Source organism: Anguilla anguilla, chromosome 3, assembly GCF_013347855.1.
Source record: "Anguilla anguilla isolate fAngAng1 chromosome 3, fAngAng1.pri, whole genome shotgun sequence".
Lineage (NCBI taxonomy): Eukaryota > Metazoa > Chordata > Actinopteri > Anguilliformes > Anguillidae > Anguilla > Anguilla anguilla.
Window position 1 is genome coordinate 33,352,496 of NC_049203.1, and position 15,632 is coordinate 33,368,127.

Sequence of the window (15,632 nt, forward strand, 5' to 3'; positions counted from 1 at the left end):
TCCAACTGAGTGAGCAAACCACGTCAATTTCTATTCATAAATGTGAGAAAACACATGTTCATTTTAGTACATTAATATTTCACAGCACAGAAAGTTCCAATATTTATTCTGTATACATTTGTTCTGCCTACCCCGTACACCCTAACCCCCCCCCCCCCCCCCCCCCCCCACCTCACCCCCTTGCCTTGCCAGATTCAAAATAATTGACTTGAAGTGCTAATACGGATGGGTTTAGGCATTCTGGTTCTACAGAATGCACAATTAATTAAAAGAATCGATGTTCTTTTTAAGGCCCAGGAGACCATTTAATCCAGGCTCAATACCAGCAGCAGTGGTGGCTGGAGGAGAGGGAGAAAAAAATCAATGGCTGTTTGTGATTCCTGAGTACGTATTAAACCAGACACGTCTAACTGGTTCATTTGCACTTGAAAGCAGCCATCTGGAGGAGCAAGCTTTGCCTAAGCAGATATGATTACTAATAATGTGATATCCCTGTACACTGGCCGTCTCATACCGGCCTATTGAAGCCCCTTGCTTCCTTCCACTGACATTAAACGGTGCCGGCTCTGCCACGGTCGCGTGCACTCCCGTGAGCAAATCGACCCGAAAGAGGGATTAGTCTGAGAGCTCGCTGCGAAAACCTGAAGCTCTGATCTGTAGCTCTGCTTGCAGAACACATACAGCACGGCTTCTGCTGCCAAATAGATTTTCTTATAGCATTTGTGCAAATTACATTATTTTCTTTTAGATGTGTTTAAAAATGTTGAGAACGCTGTTGTTAAAATATTGTGTAACACTGTTTGGAAAGTTGACTCCCCCCCCCCCCCTCCCCCCAAAAAAAAGCCAGGCATATAACTGGTTCATTAACAATTACCATACTTTAAAACTACTAAACAGTAGTAGACTTACATGTATATATTATTAAAATATAAGCCATATTTTTTAAGACTTTGTGTCACTAAATAAAAAAGATCTCTGAGAAGACAAATAAAATTGAACAGCAAAAAATTCCTATAGATACAAATGTAGTTCATCATATTATTAAAGATTAGTCTGTATAAAATAGGTAAGGTAAACTCTCAATATTAAAGCATTTAGTTTAATTTATAACAATTTCTTGTTTTATCCCCTCTCACCAACCTTTCTTAATTTATCCTCACAGGGTTTGCCATAGGTCAAGATCATCATCACTACAGTACAAGAAGAAAAAATACCACTGCAGCAGAAAATGAGCATCACTGAATATAGAATTTAATTCTACAATGTCTGGGCAAATGAATGCAAACGTAAAAATACAAATTAACAATACATTGAATATAGCTATTGCAAAGTAGACATCAGTGACTACAATTCACGTTGTATATCACTTATGTATTAGGTATTTTTGATGTCTGAGCAGTTTGAAATTTTTGTAAGGGCAGTTGAAAAAACATGTACCAATTTGCATTTTAATAAGATTTCTCATTTTGAGTTCAGTAAGTTCATTTTTAATTCCTGGTTTTTGTTTGTTCAGTGTTTTGTCTGATAAAAATATTTGTTCATCTGTTTGAATATATAGGTTTATGTGTATTTTTTAAATCTCTGTTGCATGTATTTGCCTAAATAAATTGTGATTGCATCATACAAACTTGAGGGGAAAGCATTAGACACTCATTATTTAAAAAAAGTATGTTTGTATGTTGCAATTTAAACTGAAAATAGCCTGCCAATGCCATTTACAGCTTAATTTAAACATCAAAGTTGAATATACACAAGTAAAGACTGTAGAACTTTAATTGTTGTGTTGGCCATCCAATGCTGAGTTTTTGTCAAACTGGAACAGAAAGAATATAAAATTGTAAATTCTTAAAATATTTTATTTTTTAAATCTTGACTTATTCTTGAAATCTTAACATTTTGATCTCTGTTTTGGACCTGTTCCAGTTAAAGCACCAAGAAAAGTATATATAGGTTGTAGGTATATATACTGTAGGTTACTCTGGATTATTACACAAACATTAAGTTTTCATTATTATTACAATTTTTTAATTTTACATAAAAAACTCTGAAAAAATCAGTTCTTAATAGATTTAAAATTTGTATAAAAATATCCTATAATTTTGTTATTCGAGCACAACAAATGCAACAAAGTTTTCTGTCATTAGCCTTTTTTATCTAATAATATAAAACTGATTCAATAATTATCCTGACCATTACTGAATCAAGGCTATTTAATTCTTAACTTATATATATATATATATATATATATATATATATATATATATATAGTTTTTGAATGCCGTGCTCTGGCAGTTATTTGAATGTAATACCACTGCAAATTAATGCATACAGCATACAATGTCTAAAAAACACGGCTGCCTTTTCTAGCTATAATTTAATTCAATTGCATTTTTACCGACACCTATATGAGTATAGAAACAGTTCCAATTCTATGTTGTGCAGACAGCAGTCTGAGTTGTGTGATGTCCCTTCAGTGGTGGTGGTGGGATCCATTTTCCCTCTCTGTGTATTGAGTGTGCTGTTCTTTCTGCACTTTAATCAGGGTTAAAGGCCCTATCTCAATTATACACTAATATCCTGAACAAAAGGCACTGTCTGAGATTTCCATTTTGACAGCAATTCACAGGGGGTCAAACTGGCGTGTGATCTCTGCTTTGCACTAGATCCCTGCAAGAGATCGTTTAAGCCAAAGGCTGAAGCAGAGAGCAAGCCTTCCTTGTTATGCCCGACTAGAAGCAGCGATATTTCAGACAGCAGGACATATCCTGGAGTTCATGTTTTTCCTGCGCGTATTTATGTGAGTTGATGTATTGCCAGCATGTGACCTAATCTCCAATTGGATGTGCACCACTGGCCACATGATGTGCTTGGTTGCACCTGAAGCTTAATTAACGGGATGACCAACATAATGATCCCTTCATTGCACCCCTCCTCTCCTAACGGGTGCCAGCCACTTCCGTTTAGATGCCCGTGAGCCACAGAGGTCTTTCGTTCTCTAGGGCAGGAGTGCAGAGATAAACCAGTAAAATCTGACCTGTAAAATCACACCGAGAAGCACAGAAATTAGCCGTAATCCATTATGTGACACTGAGCGCTTTAGAACGTTGCTCCTTACCTCGAGCCCTCCTGTGGAAATAAAGACAAGCTCAGAATTATAACTTTGCCTCAACAAGGATGGATGTAGCGAGCAGTGGCTGGCGTCTCTCAGTTACTCCCCCTAGAGAGCAGAAATCACCTCTAAAGACAACACCATTCGCACTACTCCTCTTGTAGATGTGACAAACTGCTTTTGTTCGAGTTCACCTGTGATGTTTTAGGGGCTGACTGCTAAATAAACTTGCCCTGGAAACATACTCACTGACTCCGATCCTGGGAGAAGCGCCCACATAACAGCAACACCGCCCAGTAAAAAGGTTGAACGTGTATTTATCTGCGATAAAAGAAGACATGAGACATTTTTATGCGCTGTTCATCCGTGAAACAGTTCTCATGTTATGGATTACACACTTTGTTTAACTTGCCTTTTCCTATTACAGTCACTGCGCTACCTTGACTTAGGAACCTAGAGGTAAATATTCTGAAATATTATGATATACATAACTATACTTCTAAATAATGAGAGCATGCATATGGAAAGGTGAGGAAATAAAGCCTTGCTTTTGTTTTCATAGTTCATACATTTGGAGGAGAAATAACAGGTTTTATGTGAGCCCTTTTACCTGCGCTATGATATGCATATGTAGAGCAGGAGTAGAATTGGGGTGCTTGAGCCATTTTACCTGAACGATATACAGCAAATGCAGAATGTGGGCGCTCGTCAGGTGTGGCGGGCACACAGTAATTTCCTCCCCAGGGGAAAGGTGAGGTACGTTTGTGGTCAGAGTGCTGCAGCGGCTGTCAGCTCGTCCGATCGCAGGAGACTTCCCCCGTCTCAGCCCGCACCCCATCACCTTACCTTGACAAGCACTCTCGTTGCTTCCCTCTTTAAAAATCCTGGAATTTCATTACCTCAGCCATAATGAAGCCCTTCTTGGAGTCTGCACAGTCTTTTTTTCACCTCGGTTTCCTTCTGTCAGGGAAGAAGAAAAGGGAGAGGGCGCACAAAGTAAATGAATTGTTTTGCGAGAAGATGGATTACAGAGCGCGGTCTGTCGGCGCTGCCTGATACGTCGCGCAGGCTGAAGCTTTGCCAGGCCGCACTGCGCTGACCAATATCTGGATCGCACTCCGGCCTAGAGCACCGTGCGTGGGGAAGTGCTTGGCCTTGATAAGACCCCTGGCGCCTCTGTCAATGCCTTCTAGCAATTTGTGACCCCGCTTCGAGACGGTATCGATTTCTTTCCAGGCAATCTTGTTTCATTGTGGGTTTCAGCTCCGGCCTGCGGTCGTCTCAGGTGTCTGAGGTGATGTTTTGGTTACAGAAATCAAGGTAATAATTGAGTTTATTGACCTCACCAGATCAAACCTAGCAGTTTTCAAATATACAGTAAGGTGGAATTTTACAGATATGCGTCCGGAGTCCTTGTATTACCAATGTGCTCAAAGCATAAAAATCAATGAACTGTCCCTGTGTTAACCCTTCTGTACCCCATACAAACACTGTGACAGTAAGATGTACTGCACTGGAATTTAAAAGAGGTTTGTGGAATCTGTCTGAATCCCTGGTACTGGAATTGTGCATTGTGTAACACATCAAACAAAGACAAATGAGGCTGATATTAAAATATTAATGCTGGAAACTTCACTACTCACACAAACCTGTGGTGTTTTTTAACCAAACAGATGAGAATAATCCAGAATTACTGTATAATAACACTCAAATACTCAAAAAAAAAATACACTGTATCATGTTTAGCACTTAACGTGTTGTTATTTTATAAAAGATGCCATTTTTATTCAGGAGAATTAAAGGGAGAAGAAAGCGTCACGCTTATGCCTTACGTCCTTTCTGCCTATCAACTGTCTTAGTCCAGAGTGTGTTCAGAAACTGTTGAGCAGTTTTAATTATGCACATAATAAGGTCCGGGTCAACATATTTCATGCCAAAAGAATGATGTGCATTTAATGACTCTAATACATTATGATCCCTGTGTAATTTCATTGACAGAGCGGTTGTAAGTTTAAATACTATAAATCAGTATCAAGGTTTGTCTAGGTGGAGAAAATAGATGAGTGATTTTTCTGAGTGGTGCATTTGAGGGGGTGTGTAGGGGTGGTGGGATGGGGCTCTCAGCCTACATGCACATACAGCCACACAGAGCTGGCTGATAGATAACGGTCACCTCGAGGCTGACTAATAAGCCATGCTAAGGGGCTAAGAAGCCTGACGTTACAGAATGCAGTTTTTACAATGTAAGATGTATTGGGTTAATATAGTTACTCACTGATGCTTACCTGACTTAATGCCCCTGCTCTAAATCAAGGCTAGCTGCAATCAGTTATGTGATGGGTTAGGGGGGGTGGGGGCGTGGAGGAGCACAGATAAAAACCCATGCTTCCCAGGAAAATTGCCCACAGATTTTGACTGCAGAGACTGCATAGGGTTTGAGCTCTTTTTCTCTTCCATTAGATGGACCCTCAAAGAGGACATTGTTCACACTGCGAGGTACAAACATTCTATCTTAAAGCTGAATTTAAGATTTTCCTTTTTTATGAATCTTAACTAATTAATAAATCTGAAAATGTCACATTTATATATTTTAAACCAACATCGGTTGGAATCATCATTTAATGTTATTATCTAATTGAAATTTCTCCTTAAATAAAATAAGGTGCAAAAGTGAACTCCTTAGAAAGTGTTTATTTGTATGCTCCAAGCAAACGGCAGGCCAATGGGGTATATGAGCTTATTTGACCAGTCAAGCAGTATAGTAGGTTTCATTATTTCATCTTTTTAGCCCAGCTGCCATCATTCTGGCCGTTAAAACTTACATTCTAACCTCCATAGTATATTTGTAATATTTCCCACGTACTCAGAAGCCCAACCTGTATTACCACAACGCATTAAGTTTCAGCGGGTGCAGTGACTAAGATCCAAGGGGCGAGGAGACACGGGTGAAGCCGACAAACGACCCAGTGAGTGGCCGCATCAATTTCACCGGAGACAAATCTCAGTCACGCAGCTTAGGAAAACACAATGCAGGGGGGCTTTATCTCCTCCTGCAGGAGGGGCCCAGGCGGGTCCCCTCAGGACGGGCACATTCACACCGCGTAATGGGCACAATCAATTTCTGCCCTCCTTAATCAATGAGCCCCTTGCTTTCACTGTTCAGCACCTCATGAACAATTGAAGTTCCTGCAAACAAAAAAAGCTCCCCTGGTATGCTGGCCATGGCAAGAGGGTGACACACCCCGATGTGTGCATCTCACCCAGTCTGGCCGTGAACAGCTCCAGCCACAGGGCTGTGTAGCTACTCTTGATTATGACAGCACACAGAGCTGACACAAAACACACAGAAAAGAAATTCAGAGCAAGGATACACGAGTCCACGTGCTTCACCAACGGGGATCAATATCTGGCTCTCAGACAGAAGCCTTTCAGCAATAGGGAAATCACAGCCAGCAGCCTGCTGCTGATGTCATACATCTGTAACTGATAAAAAGTTCCCTTGTGTTGTGAGATCACATTTGTTAAATAAATACATTCTTTAATAATGTTGAGGTCCCCAGGTTGAGTACGGAATGTTTTATTCTCCATACACAGTCTGATTAATTAGCATAACCCGACATCTCATTCAGCACCTTTCAAAACTCCGACGAACATCCTTTTCCATGTCGCAGAGGAATCTGTAGTCACAATTTCCTTCGGCGATGGAGGTTTTTGCACATCGTGAGAACAATGTACCTCACATGCCCAAGTTGTAATTATCCCCGAGATGGCAGATGACAGTTAAAAACTTAATTTAGAATAAAATCCTTTGACTGAGTCGCAGGGAAAAGAGAAGGATCCCTTCTTTATAATGGTAATTACTCTGTCATTTATTATTCTATCATCAAAAGCAATTAAATGAGTGCAAGGAAACAGTTGATAATAAAGTGTAGGGAGAGTGAATGCTAATTAACCTCTAAGCGTTGTGCTCCATGCAGGGCCTCTGCTTCTGCTCTCCAGGCCGCCACTGAAGGGGGTCCCAGGGAGTGCTGGAGGTCAGGTCTGTCCACCCACTCCTTCATTTTCAGCCAACCTGGAGGAAGATGAGGGAGTCAGCTCTGTTGGCCATGGACCGCACATGTGTGATAGCTAGCATTTGTCACCCGTCCGCAAATCTCTGTTCATATGCACGAAAGGCCTGTTTAAAGCAACGCCATGGTGCATTACTTTCCAGTGGCTGCAGGAGTTTATCAGACTAACCTGACTTATGCTGCACAGGTATAAATGAGTACTGATAAATATTTGTTGTACATGTTTTTTCTTGGTAACAAGATGTTTGGCACAGAGTTAATCCCAACTATGCATTACCAGAGGTTCTCATTCCCAAGGCAGTTGGTCTTAATTGTGTTCACTTTAATTATCAGTAGGCCTGACTGCCTTTGTGGACTTTTCATTCTTGGAAGCGTCTTTGTCATTCAGTCATTTTAAAGCTTTTCTGAGTGTGTTTTTTAAAGACACAAAGAGACATAATTGTCCTGGCCAACAGGCAGGAACAGCAGGACACCTGACATCACGGGACAAAGATATCCTTACAGTTAATCGTGACTCTCTGTCTGAACAAAGTGGAGGGAGATGGCAGCAATTATAAGATTAGGCCAACACCCTTTCAGTAGGGGCTTAGACTGGTTTCACAAAAAAAAAACATCTTTACACTTGAGTTTGTCAGGGCTGAGCACCTGGATTGATTCACAAGGGCTCCTGTCATTATCTGTAATTCTAGTTTCCTGGTTAAAACCGTGCTCTAAGTTCCACTTACAGAAGTCATGGTACACCCCGAAGGCTATTGCTATTCCAACAACCTGCCTGATTTTCCTGTGATATGGAGGATCTGCGACCAGTTTTGTGTTTCCAAGGCTCTGACCAAACCAGACAAATTGTTCTGAAGCTAGAAAACACTGTTAATCTGATGGTTTAGGTTCCAGAAGAAATAACCAACCATATTCCAACTAATCATAGAACAGCAGTATCACAGACCGAACTTTAATGTTTAGACACAAAATACTTGCACAATAACAAAGAAAGCAATGGATGTGATTAGCGTTTCTCACATGCTAACTCAGTGCTTTTAACAACCCAGCCGCCAAACACATCCCTCTTTTATCATTTTAGGCTGTCCTTACAGATCCCATTGACCATAGGTCTGTAACACCAAGATCCAGACGCCTGGCTGCTTTGAGCCCGCGGCCCAGTCTCACAGACAGACAAACGATTTACTGAAATATCAGCCCGAAAGCGAGGAGGATGACTGCATGTAAAAGAAGATGGAAGGAGGAGGAAGAAAAAAATCCAATCTGGGATAATAACAGCTGTGTAGTTTGTCACTTTAAGAGCATCCACCATCCTGTCTTTGGCAGATTATTTGCATTCCTCAGGTTCAGCATCGGCTGAATAATGATTCACAAATCACTCTCCCAACACCAGTCAGGGGCTGTGATCCTGTGAATAGACTATTGTACCTGGGACTGTAATTGGTGAGGACTTGACAGAGCCGAGCAATGGTAACCAAATAACAAAAAGGCTCTTGGCCCAGTGTTGACGGATGATTTTCATAATGTGAAGGTAGCGACAGGGCGAATGAGCGGCAAACCAATGTGGGGGGTCTCCGGGTCTTCGCACAGAACGACACAGGACCTGACAAACACTATACCAGAGGAGCAGTGTCACCCCCCCCCCTCCCCCACCCCTCTCTAGATACACAGCTCTGTCAATTAAGGAGTCAGAAGTTCTGCTGTTAGCCTCTACTTCCAATTTCACAAAACTTTGCTGCTCACCGCCCTTGTCATCTGCTCTGCCACGTTAAAATCATGTCCCAATTACTCACTGAGCCCTGAGCCTGCTCAAGTGTAAACATTAATGACTAAACATCACACAATATAGTTTCATAAACCTATCACAAGGATGTATTCCTCCGTATTTTGAGCATAAATTTTTTTTCAGAAATAATAACTTCTAAAGGGTTTGGCAATAAGAAAAAAGGTTGATCCCACCCATTTATGGATAGTGCATAGTTGTAGAACACTGCTATTCAGACATTCCCCGTGTAGAACTGTCTGGGGTCCTAGGTACTGTATCAGTGCTTTTCTCACTGACAGAATCCTACCACCCTCAAACAAATAGCAACAGAGAGGGATTCCACATCACCATTACAAACAAATCACCAGCTTGCCAAAATTACATTATAAAACATTTTTTAGATTGTGGAAAGTTGTGAAAATGTTGCGGTTTTGTGATTTTGTCCTGTCACACGCATAAAATGTAAAATTGATTCACAATATAGATGGAAGGTTGTGGTTTGGGAGTGATAAAGAAGTAAATGTAACCACTTTGCAACAGATTGTTATTCATCAAAACCTTACTGCAATATTACTGAAAACACAGCAAGAATGTTTCATCAAAAATTTGAAAATAAAATCAAGCCAAAATTCCTCAAAAAATCAAAGACACTGAATGTGCAATGTGTATTTCTCTGGGAAATACTGTGTGATATCATCAAGGTATTTAAACTATAGTTTAACAGAATTATAGACATTTGTTCCATTTAGTCATTCAACTGGAGCATTATCTGTCAAAAGATAACACTAGTCAAATGTACTGAAATTAGAGAAATTGAAAAAGGGGGAGATAGAGAATCTGACTACTGACCTATTAACAGCTAAGCGCAATAGTAATGTGCAATCACTCACAGCTTGGCTAATAGAAAGATTCAGCACTTTCTAGCCCAGACCTCTGTCTTCTCTGAACAAATGATGCCTGAAATTTTTATTCTTCTCATAATGGAATTTCAATGGCCTTCGCTGCAAATCTAGTGGAAATTTTTGCATATTAAGTAGAAAAAATTAAATGTTAACCACGTTTTAATGCAATTAAGGCTGACAGGGACATTATTTCTGCTAATCATTCACTGGCTCAAAAAGCTCAAAACAGGCTGAGGCCAAAACAATGTTTGCTGCATTTTTCTTACATGTCCCAATCAGGAAAAAATACACAAACACTTTATGATTCTCCATATGTAACTCTATTTGAACATCCCACTATTGCACACGCTAATAGTAATCCGTTAAAGCAAAAGGATGTGTGTGTGTGTGTGTATATATATATATATATATATATATATATGTATACACACACACACAAACAAACACTCAAAGTACAAACATACAGCAATATATGATTATCAAGTAACAAACAAAATAGTAGAAACATAATATATGAATATCAAGTAACTAATAATGAGTAGAACCACCCTTCACCTTCAGAACAACTTTAATCCTTGGAATGTTGTCATACGGGTTCTAAACTGTGTATAATACTGGACCATTACTTTTCTATTGCTCAGGGGTCCAGGTTTTGTGCCGCTTACACCAGGTTATGAGTCTTTGTGCAGTAACCTTGTATGCAAGTATTCTCTGACCCAGCCAAGGCATGTGAGCTTAGTGAAGCTCACAATGTGCCGTTTTTTTAAGACTGGGTCACAGAGGAATTCAATCAACTCTGTGGTCATTTCTATGCTGTAGTTTCGGGATGCATAGCAACTCTCCCTGTCCGTCTATCTGCCCCTGTCAGTGAGCATCAACGTGAGACTACTTTGGCAAAACAGTTTGATGATAATTTTACCTTGCCACATTAAATAATTTTATGTTTTTGTGACCAGACACTCACAAATCTGATTATTTTAAACTTGTTTTAGACTGTTATATCTGATTGTTTGATTTGTTTTAACCAAATATGACTCAGCGTAGCTGTCTTTCTAATTCTGGATTTGTTACTTCAAAATTAAAATCCTTTTTCATGTGGTATTATTATTATTTTGTATAGCAATGTGCTTGTAATACTTAATTTGAATATGTTGATATATTGAAAAGCACTGTACAGATGAATTCAATAATAATAATAATAATAATAATAATAATAATAATAATAATAATAATAATAAATTTAATTGTTGCTGTAGTAGTATCCATAGTGCTATTGTATTGTAGATATTGTATTTGTATATCTTGTGTTTCATATCTCATTTTTATCTTGAGCTGCATACTACGTATACTACAACATAAGATATTAAGGAGGTATGAAAGCATGTTTAAGAAATGTTTTTGAATTTAAATAGCTAAATTAGTTAATCTATGTGCAATCAAGGTTTCTTGTTCCTTAATTCAATGAATTTAGACCGTATTACAATTATACTTTTTAGTTCTGCTTATCCTGCATTTAATATGACAATATACAATTGCTAAAAGACACAAACAGCCCACTTAGAGGGGATTTACAGTAATGTGCTGAACTGGAACTAATTCAATACTTCTAAGCTAGTGCTTAGTTCACAAGTTGGCCGAAATGACAATTTCCTAATCACTTGACTTTTTAATGTTTTTTCTTTTTTTTTTTTCCTTTTTTGTGTTAAGATCTTACAGAGGGGAATGATTTCCGAATATCCACAAGCCGGTGACGCCCCCTTGAGCAGAGAGAAGACTTCAGTATACTGCACTGATTCAGTAAAGGCACAGAAGAAATTGCGAAGAGTATGCACGCGATCTACCTGCGGCTGTGCTCCTTCTGGTGTCTTTACCTGCTCCCCCAAAACGACTTTATCCCCATTAAAGCAGGTAAACCCATAAAAGCTGGTGACAAAGGGACCCAGCCCCCAGGCCTTGAACAGCTCTTTCAAACACGATTGACTGCTGGAGAACCTGAGGCATAATCCTCTCAGAGCTGGTAAATCTGAAGTCCCAGTGAGAGGAGTTGCCTCTCCCACTCCCACCTCCTGAGAGAGACCTGAATAGCCAGTACCAACACACACTCCCCCTTTTCTGCCCAACCTGTGCCCATACACTCAGTACCAACACACACCCCTCCCCAACCTGTGCCCATACACTCAGTACCAACACACACCTCTCCCCAACCTGTGCCCATACACTCAGTATCAACACACACCCCTCCCCAACCTGTACCCATACACTCAGCACCGACACACTCCCCCCGCCACCCAACCTGTACCCATACACTCAGTACCAACACACACCCCTCCCCAACCTGTACCCATACACTCAGTACCAACACACACTCCCCCTCCCCTGCCCAACCTGTACCCATAAACTCAGTACCAGCGCACACTCCCCCTTCCCTGCCCAACCTGTACCCATAAACTCAGTACCAGCACACCCCCCTCCCCTGCCCAAACTGTACCCATACAATCAGTACCAGCAAACACCCCTCCCCTGCCCAACCTGTACCCATACAATCAGTACCAACACACACCCCTCCCCCACTCAACCTGTACCCACACGCTCAGTACCAACACAAACCCCTCCCCTGCCCAACCTGTACCCATACACTCAGTACCAGCACACACCCCTCCCCTGCCCAACCTGTACCCGTACAATCAGTACCAACACACACCCCTCCCCTGCCCAACCTGTACCCATACACTCAGTACCAGCACACACCCCTCCCCAGCCCAACCTGTACCCATACACTCAGTACCAACACACACTCCCCCTCCCCTGCCCAACCTGTACCCGTACAATCAATACCAACCCACACCCCTCCTCTGCCCAACCTGTACCCATACACTCAGCACCAGCACACACTCCCCCTCCCCTGCCCAACCTGTACCCATACAATCAGTACCAGCACACACCCCTCCCCTGCCCAACCTGTACCCATACAATCAGTACCAACACACACCCCTCCCCTGCCCAACCTGTACCCATACACTCAGTACCAGCACACACCCCTCCCCTGCCCAACCTGTACCCATACAATCAGTACCAGCACACACTCCCCCTCCCCTGCCCAACCTGTACCCATTCAATCAGTACCAACACACACCCCTCCCCTGTCCAACCTGTACCCATACACTCAGTACCAGCACACACTCCCCCTCCCCTGCCCAACTTGTACCCATAAACTCAGTACCAACACACACCTCTCCCCTGCCAAACCTGTACCCATATAATTAGTACCAAAACACACTTTATCCAGACAAACTCTGCGGCCACATCTCCTCATCAAGTTGTTTTTCTCCTTCTTTTTGAGATCACACTGTGTTCTGAAGCACACTCCATTGTGACCCCCCCATACACACATAAACATACACACACAAACAAACACACACACACAAACATATATACGTGTGCACACAAACAATCACACTCACACACACACACACACACACACACGTACACACACACACAAACACATGCACACACACACACACATGCACACACACACACACACTCACACACACACACACACACACACGTACACACACACACAAACACATGCACACACACACACACATGCACACACACACACACACGCACGCACACACACACACACAAACACACGCATTCACACACACGTACACACGTACCCACTCACACACACGCACACACACACATAAAAGGGGTACATGAGCTTATGATGCCATTTGAGGTAGGAAAGTCAGGAGCTCAGCTGGAGGCTTTTCATCCTCCCAGCGGTAAATTTTTGTGAGGCCATCAGCGCAGTCGCTGTGGTTACGGGCGGATCGCTCTCCGCTCGCTGTGTCCAGGGGCCTGATGGAGGGGCCTTAGACAGGGCCCAGCAGGGCACAGAGCAAAGGGGCGGCGGGCAGAGTGACGTCTCTCCTTCTCCTCGTGTGTCATTATTCAGCCATGCAGAGAAACAGCAACGATTCTGCCACTTTAATCGTGCCTTGCTCATCGGAAAGCCGTGCCAAAGTATCTGAACGCCAAGTGACCGCTGACCAAACAGGCTCAAAAAGACAATAACACATCGCCGTAGCTACAGCACAGCTCATTGCGGTTCGGAGAAAATGAACTGCAGACGGACGTGGCGACCCCTTCAGAACGTCGCCAAATAACTCCTCACACTGTGCCTGCAGTTCTGTCATCTACTGCCATTGAATGGAAAACTGAAAGGGGGGGCAGGGTTCCAGGGGGTGGTGGGGGTTGGTGTGGGGGGGTTGTCAAAATCTGACAATTGTGACAAGAGCAGGCCGACTGTAGCGCGGCAGAATTCCTGGTGAATTTCTCCATCTCCCCTTCTTCTTAAGCGCTGTCCTGGATGACAGCTTAATGTGTACCACATGCAATATTTATTCTCATCTTGTGTCAGGCTGTCGGGCCATCCAGGGGAGTACAAAGAATGTCACTTATTAGAATAAAAGCAGAGAGAAGGTAATCAAGGGCATATGTGGCATTGGCCAATCAGGGACCTGCTCTGGCATCCTTTTTCCATTCATAACAGTCCACCGATTGCTCTGATAACAAGCTTTCAGGAGCTGTATGTGGCAATGCTAAATTCATTTATTTAGCTCGTTAAAGCTGGTCTGCTGCAGGGACGCTGACTGTGACACATACATTTTGTTATAACCTCATCACAAAGATAATAAATAACGCAACTTGTCTCAGCCGTAACTATCAAAATATATCATTAACTAGCCATTTTCAAATGTGCACCGGCTCGCCATACTCTCAATATCAGAAGGAACGCTGGCCTTGAATAGTAATGACAGACAGGTTTTATTTTTATACATGCAGCCTTGCTTTCTTCTTGCCTGGAGGCTCATCTGTAGAACATTTTAAAGGCCAACAGCCACTGCATTTATTAGAGTGCAGACACAGTCTGATGATGAACTCTATTGTCTGGGCAACACCTCATTGGGAAACTGGCAGGTTAAATCAAACATAAGCATGTACATATCAGAAATGTTCATTTTTGGTGTCCATTTTATAATTAGTCATAGATGTAACTCAATTTTTAAAATGCTCAGAAGATTTTGTCATACATAGCTAAATGCCCTGTTAAAGTTTTAAACATAATTATTACGAGTGTACTTGCATTGCAATCATAGAATTTAAATGCAATGATTTTCATGCAATTATCTTATGATCTTATTTATCCCATTTAGACCAGCAAAGACTTCATTAAAGAATTCTGCATTAAATATTCTGAGATATATTTAACCATAAGCACCTAAGAACCTATTACCACAAAGGTGGCCAAAGACTTTTGGCCACCTATTCCTTTATACAAAAATAAAAAGGTGAATATGATTGACCTGTAATGATAGACATTGTTATCATAATAAGTTTTTAGCTATTTAATATTGATATCACCAATAAATATAGTGTTAAGGATTATTTATAGATCAACAGTAATCAGTTGATCTGTAAACGACTATAATTTAGTTACACATCTAACACACAGAACTTGTGTGACCAAATTTTAAACAGTGCTATCTGTAAATTTAAATCGCTACCTTACATTATCAAGAATTACTTTAAACTTAAATAATGGCTGGTGTTATCAGTGATTGACAGTATTATGAAAAATGTTAAAGTGAATGCAGACTAATGCCCAGTTTGCGTAGGTAGGTCATCCTGAGGAGTAGATTTATTTATAAAACACCAGCTCCTATTAGTTTGTACAATATCTCAATGTTTTTTTTTTAATTATAGAGTGTATCTGAAGACTTTAC

At 41.3% G+C, this 15,632-nt stretch overlaps 1 long non-coding RNA gene across 5 annotated transcripts in view; it reads right to left on the bottom strand.

Annotated features, from left to right (window-relative positions):
- Positions 1 to 189: 189 nt before the first annotated feature.
- Positions 190 to 15,632, bottom strand: part of LOC118224165 — a 69,569-nt gene continuing 54,126 nt past the window's right edge. For all 5 annotated transcript variants that reach the window (XR_004764584.1, XR_004764585.1, XR_004764587.1 and 2 more), the window contains 2 exons: positions 7,063 to 7,181; positions 190 to 4,069 (listed from right to left, as the gene is read on the bottom strand). This is a non-coding gene — a long non-coding RNA (uncharacterized LOC118224165). The remainder of the gene's footprint in view (positions 4,070 to 7,062; positions 7,182 to 15,632) is intronic.